Genomic DNA, 7420 nt, shown 5'->3' on the forward strand with positions numbered 1-7420 from the left:
ACTTCATTATGGTTTTACAATTTTACTGAAACAAAAAGCTTTGGTATTATCAAAACAAACTTTTTAACTATTATTAGTAAAAAGTTCAGTAAACTCAGCTTTGCTTGACATGATCTGTATTGCCTAATGAGGAAGTAATTAATTTGGAAACAGTTTCCAATAGCTGCATGTTTCATGTTCCTGTAGTTCAAGCTCGGCATGAGCGTCTCCAGTGTGACACTGCAGTATCTGGGATTAGCTGAGATGTCTAAGATAAGGTGGTCCTTCATTAAATATGGCTGTCAGCAGAGCTTACCAAGAAACATATCTCTGCCCTGCTGGCTTGCCTGAAGTTTGATGCATGATATGGTGAAGTTCTTCTGTATTCCCCCTTTTTAGCTCCATACCCTAAGAGGCGATGCATGAATAAGCTTACTCTAGGTCTCTTAATATTTTTAACTTGGCTACTTGGCCAGAAAAGAAACAGCCAGATGAATATTTCTTACTGGAATAAAGCCTGAAACTTGGTCTCAACTATACTATCAGAGACAGAGGATCTGCACAGTGGTGAGGAAGATGCAGATGCATGTCCCATGCAGGTCTGCTGGCACAGCACCTCCTTCCTTCAACCTCTTGTTGGGTGTCGTGTCTCATGAGGATGTTTCACTGAGAAGGATGACAACAAAGTGGAACTCGTTGTCAGCCTGAGAAGGTCATTCTCAGTGTTTTCTGCAATATCTTTTAAAAATGCCCACCATTTTATCTCATTTATGTGAATCAGATTGCTAGGGGACACAAATCTGTGGTTCTCCATGGATGATCCCAGTTTCCCATCAGCAGTGGTCTGGTCCTCATAACTTGCCTAGGTTTTGGATTAGGGTGCTCATATGGCTGATCAAATAAAGCTAGGAGAGTAAAAACCCTGTAGAGAAGTTCTTAGGAAGCAAAACTCCCCCAGCTGTTAAACATTGAAGTTGTAATTGAGGTTCAGACACATTGACCACAAAATGACCCATTTAGAGCATGGAGAAATAAATTAATGATTTATAAATAAATGAAGATCACTTGGTCAAGTGAGCTGAGACCTGCCTCTTACACAGCTTGTAAAAAAATCAGGTAAATTGTGCTTCATAAAGTGCTGTATGACAGGAAAGAGTATGTTGTGCAGAGCACGGAGCTTGTCGTGTTATTAAACATAACTGTGCCTAGAAGTCATGTGAGAGCCCAGGAATACACAGTTAAAGGAGAAATGGGTCCCTGGAAAACAGTAAGTTGTTTATTTTGAAGGTGCAAGGGAGTAAACAGAGTGAGGAAAGCGCTGGCTCTCACACTGGCTCATGTGGCACAAAAAGCGCATTGGAGGTATTGTTACGTGGTGCATTTGTGATGGGGAGCTGTGCAGCTGTGACATACCACTGCATGTGTGAGCCTCACTGACAGACTGGTGGCTCTCATTATTGTTTCTGTGGTCTGCTTGGAACCACAGCCTGCTCTTTGTTCACCTTGTGTGGGGAATACCCTGCAAACCCATAGGGGTTCGTTTTTCAAACCTCCGAGTGAAGCAGCTTTCACTCCCCCATAGCAAAGAAGTGTTACAAAAGAGATGGATGGTTTTAGTTTTGCTTTGTTTGTTTTCTGTTTGTTTGTTGTTTTTTAAAATAATTATTCCTCACTCAAAAATGGTTTTTGGTTTTAGGGGGTACTTAGGGGGGTTCTTGGTTTGTTTTTTTTCTTTTCCTGGAGCCATTTTAAAGAATTCTAAGATTTCCTGCCACTGTGTTTATTTTAAAAGGGACAGGATCTAGAAAAAGTGATATTTTCATCATGGTCCTCTTTACCTTTCACAGCTGGCTGGAGCTGAGGTCTCTGCTCAAGCCTTAGGGCAATGAGCCAGATAAGATCTTATCCCACCTGTACATGGTTAGCTGTGATGGGGTCAGACCATACTGCTGGGGCACCAGCAATTTGGCTGTTGTCTCTACATGGGACTGTGATACCTGATGCTGATTACACAGGTAATGAGTGTGCCTGGCTCTCCTGAGAGCTATGTCAGGCTGTGCCGTGGGGTGCTCAACAGCTGCGGCTGGTGTCCTCCAACCATGGGCATCTTGGCCTGGAGTTTGTGACTGGTAGACACCCCCCTGAATACAGTAATGTCATAACAAACATACTCCTCTGTGCTGTGAACAGAGCAATGAAAGCACAATGGGCATGGCTGAGGGTCCTGGAAGCAGTGAGATAGAAGACACTAGGGGTCAGTGGGGAAGTCTTTCTCTTAAAATGGTTTGAAACACTTTATTCCCCCAAACTAGGCTTGAAAGGCATAAATCAGAGGGTGATGGTGCTGCTGAGGGAATGTGTTCTGTAAGTTCAGTGTCACCCCCCGACCTAGCAACGTATTCATACTCTCACTGGCAGGTTACATTAGCTTTCTAGAAAATGTTTTCTGATGTATATAAAAGCACTCCAGAGTACCCCTATTTATTACACTCACCCCCACCCCTCATTTATGTATTTTTACAAGTTTACAGCAGGAAAAACTGTACCTTAGAAATGATAAGTAAATGGAATTTTCCTTTTCTTTTATCTGACCCAAAGCTGTCGCTGCACCTGCAATGTCAGCTTCCTCAACCAGCCTCATCAGTGACCCTCAGCCCTAATTTGGAGGGACTGAACTCTGCATGGGGGAGAGGTGAGCTCAAGTGTTGCCTAAGCATGCCCCCACTTAGCAATGGGATCCTGTGATCTTTTTGAGCTTAATGGTCTCATCAGTTTCAGTCCCCTGCTGGCACACAAAGCTGAAGCTGGTAGGGACTGTTGCAGTGTGTACCCATGCGTTATCTCCCCTTGCTTAGCCATCTCTCAAAGCAAGCTCAGATTCTTTCTTTATTTTTCTATGGGTCAATCAGCTTGGCAGCATGGACAGACAATGAGTAAAGAAGCATGATACAGGGTGTTCCTTCTGTTCTGAAGGCGATGTTAAAAAGTAAAAGCTGCTGTCAACATGCTCCTTATTTTTTTTCAGGCTGAATACAGGATCAAGAGAATATGAAGGCAACCACTGGACCTTAAGTTCAGAGATGATGTCCTCTGTAGCTGTGAGCCAGAAATCTGTGCTCATAAACTGAGTAGCTGAGATACAGGACAAGTGTATTTGCTTAAGCAAATGGTTTGTTCATATGCAAAGGTAAAGACTGGTGCACACATGCACACCCTGCACGTTTGCAGGCAGGAACTTAGCAGCTGGGCTGATGGTCCTTCGAAACTCTGACACCTTTGCAGTTCTTTAACCCTCTGCTTGTAACTTACTGTTCAGATGTTCTCACAATTTCCAGTGCTTCCTAAGCATAGATCTGCATGCTGCAGTATATAGAAGATATTCTCAAACTAGCTTCAAACTACCGTTACAGGAGTTATGTGGGAAGGAAAAGACCTTCCTCCTTAGCTACCTTCTCATGCTGCCTTCAGGCTACCAGACCTCGAATAATCCTTTATCCTCATCAGGTATCTTTAAAGCTCCCTCTAGATGGTGGGCAATAGCAAAGTGGACTTTATTTAGAAGGCTTTTACTCAGAGTATGTGACATAAGCTTCATGTTTTGCTGCAGTGCGCGCTAGAGACAAGAGATGTAGGACCTTTTGTGTCACACAGAGACAGGAAGATGGAGAACCTTCCGCTGCTTTCCAGCAGTGTGGTTTGTAGAGAAAGGGCTCGTTTATCCTTCCTAAAACCTTCCTAGTATGCCCTTGTCACCCTTCCTTGTGAACTGGTACAGCATTGGTGGTCAAAATATCTTTACAGAAATGCTGTAGCCCCTGTCCCTTCACTTTCTCTCCTGTAGATGCAGGAACAACCCACAGTTCCCATTCATATCATTCTTTTTTTTTCCTTTTATCAGTCCTCAAAAGCATTTTCCCATAACTTTTCTTTATGGTCTGCACAATTTGATACTAACACTTCTGCAAAGTCTGAAAAACTGCTGTCTTCCTCCCCAGCCACACACACTTCTCTATAGGCTCAGAGAGATATAAAGTTATTTTTGTTACTTGAAATTTGAATGGTGGAAGCTGTGTACCGCTGAAGGAGGAGCAAGATGTTGAGTTTTCACTTCAGGCAGATACAGAGGTTTTATCCCACCACATCTTGGTGTGTGAGTTTGCATCACCAAAGAATAAATTACTGCAGTCCGGTAGCTGCTCCGTCTGGTGCAGAGGGATCATCTCACCCTCAGTTGCCCTCTGCATTAAAGGGATGAAAATGGCCCTGCCACCCTCTGCCACACTGGGCGTGAGCTCTGACTTGCACTGAGACAGCCTCACAAAAACCTGATGTGATTAATGGAAATTGTGAGTTTAGAACCAGCCAAAGCTGAGCAGAAACCGCTAAATAAGAATAATAACCTCCTTGTTTCCCAGCAATCACTTCTGTGCAACATCAACTCCTGTTCACATAGTGCTGAAGCAGTTTTGAGGGATGCTGAGCGCAGAAGGGAGAAGTGAAGGCCACGAGGAATCTGTGAGAAGGCCGCTACAACACACCTGGCAGCTGGGTATCCTGAATATCCTAATCTGCCTGCCCTTCATCCTTTGGGTCCACTGCTAATTTGCTAGGTGATTTTAGGACAAAGTGACAAACTAAGCTATTGTGAATAGAAGAGAAACACCTCTTAAGGTCTTCTGAAGTAACGTTTTCTGGCAAGAACCACTCTGGTAGTAGCACAGAGATTGTGAGGAACCAAAGCTAATCAGCAGTTCTTGTGGTGGTGGCCTGCAGGAGCTCATCTGAGGGACCCCAAGATGTGGGATAACATTGATTCAATGTGAATATACATTTTGAGAGATAGAAGGTGCCCCTAGAAAAAGGGCACTCATACTTCTGAAAACGCACCCAGAAACTGAACATATCTGAAGGCACCAAAAATAGAAGCTTTGTACATGACTACAGAGATTGCAAAAAAACCTGGACAACTACAGCTGTTCATGGTCTGTGTATTTTGTTTACATGATTTGATGGTAATATCCAAGGACAAAAAATAGTTATCTGCCTCTATCATATATATTCAAACAAACAAAAAGCTATTGTACAGGAGGATGATAATACCAGGAACTGACATCTTCCTTCTCCATTTATCTCAGCAATGCACTCTTAGTCTGGTGACTGTGATATTGAGTATTGTCAGGTTGGGTTTCCACTAATTAATGAAAAGCAGGCTGAAAGCACAAAGGATTAATTTGGCCTATTCAGTCTGATCACAAACATTTTGAGAATCTGTTTAGCTTTTTTGAATGGTGTGAGGTAAACTGAGAGAAACAACATCTTGTTTCGGTTAGTCAGCCACAAAAGAAACGTGGATTTACCCAACGGGGTCAAAGCAAAGCAAAGCAGAGTGTTGTTCCCAGGAGCCAGACAAGGCTGTTGTCTTCTGGAGAAGGCTGATACTGGGCTCTAACAACTTTTAGAGCTGCTAAATATCCCTGAGGATTCCAGAAGGGAGCTTTGTTCTGGCTTCAGTAGGAGTCTTGCACTGCCAGTATCAGGTCCATCTAGCAACTCCTGCTGTACTTTTTGGCAGCCACAGGTCCTTTTACAAGGATTTTGCTGTCAGTGTAACACAAAGCATGTCAGTCAGGCTCTCAGCTGGTGAAATCAATGAACCTGGCCAGTGAAAAGACCTGCAAGCTATATTCAGGTCCTACTTGCATAGTATTGTCTTTGATTAAATTATATTCAGACACAAGCAAAGAGATAATTGGCATATGTATTACTGCAAAACACATGTAAAACAATTCTCCTAGGCTTAGGAGAAATACATAAATATGTACTTAGGCTGGTGTGCTAGCAACGAGCTACTTGCTTGCTTCAAGGAAAGCTGTACACTGACTTAATTACATGTTATGCCGATCAATGAAAGGTCAAAACAGTTGAATCAATATTTTATTACACTCTTGTAAACTGTAGTTATTAGACTATGAATGGCTGACAAGTTTAAAAGCATGTAACTGAATCAAAGTCAGACTGTTATGTGTGCAATTTAGAAACAGTTAATACCTTCCAATTGAGAGGATTTGTTTCTAATTAATATGAAAGCTGTTTATTTAAATCCTAGGCAGGCAGTATTTAAACACAACAACAAGTCACCTGGGAATTCCATCTAAACCACTTTGTGAAATCTGTTATGTTGTGCTGAAATAAATCCAGCATGAAGTAACTGTACCTGCTTCATTTAGAGTGCAGAGTTGTTTTCTGCATGCTGTTTTCCTCCTTTCTTTTCTTCTAAATATAGTAAAACATGCCTGGCCTTGTTCCTGATTAAGTAATCATGTAAGTTACAGGATAGATGCAGCTTCCTGTACTTTTATTGCATGCATATTCTCAACCATCCGTTGGCAGCTCTTGTTCAAAATGAAAGACAAGCCCTGGCAAAAGGAACATAGAGTGTCAATAAGCCAGAAAGGTGTGTGGAGACACGTGGTGTGCTGACCAACACCTACAGACTTACCAGAACAGTTACTCATATTTTTTTTTACGTGCAAAAAATTCAATTTAGTTTTTCCCTTGCCAAAGGGTGATGTGGAATAAGTAACACTTTTTTTTAAATTAAAAATACACTTAAAAAAAAAGAATATGAAAAAACCCACAATTTCAATGAGTCCATCTTTCACCAACAGTACATTCCTCTTATTAATCTCCACCAGATACTTTCATTTTCTCCCCTCCATTTTTTTCCCATTTCATCTAACCTCCCTGTTCCCTATCTACAAGCTCCGTGGTGACAGTGAGACCTGCAGCCCATCCCAGATCTGTTTAGGATTTATATGGGCCTATGAAAAGCCAACAACACTGGTGAAAGGTGGTACTGGTAACTGTCTGCGCCACCTGTAGTTCCTAGAGTAGGTTGTGAATCTTTGCAAAGTTTCCTATGGAAAAAAAAAAAAAAACACAAAAACAAACCAAAACAACAACAACAAAACAAAAATTAAAAGAAAGCTGGGTTTTGGTATCTTATGATTTAGGCTAGGTTTCTTACTGAGATTTTATAGAATCATAGAATAGTTAGGGTTAGAAAGGACCTTAAGACCATCTACTTCCAACCCCCCTGCTCTGGGCAGGGACACCTCCCACTAAACCATGTCACCCAAGGCTCTGTCCATCTGGGCCTTGAACACCACCAGGGATGGAGCATTCACAGCCTCCCTGGGCAACCCATTCCAGTGCCTCACCACCCTCATAATAAAGAATTTCTTCCTTATATCCAATTTAAACTTCCCCTGTTTAAGTTTTAACCCATTACCCCTTGTCCTGTCACTACAGTCCCTAATGAAGAGTCCATCCCCAGCATCCCTATGGGCCACCTTCAGGTACTGGAAGGCTGCTATGAGGTCTCCACGCAGCCTTCTCTTCCCCAGGCTGAACAGCTCCAACTTTCTCAGCCTATCTTCAT

Source organism: Neopsephotus bourkii, unplaced genomic scaffold, assembly GCF_033783945.1.
Source record: "Neopsephotus bourkii isolate Nb327-2 ecotype Australia unplaced genomic scaffold, CSIRO-AGI_Nbou_v1 NB_1589, whole genome shotgun sequence".
Taxonomy (NCBI): Eukaryota; Metazoa; Chordata; class Aves; order Psittaciformes; family Psittacidae; genus Neopsephotus; species Neopsephotus bourkii.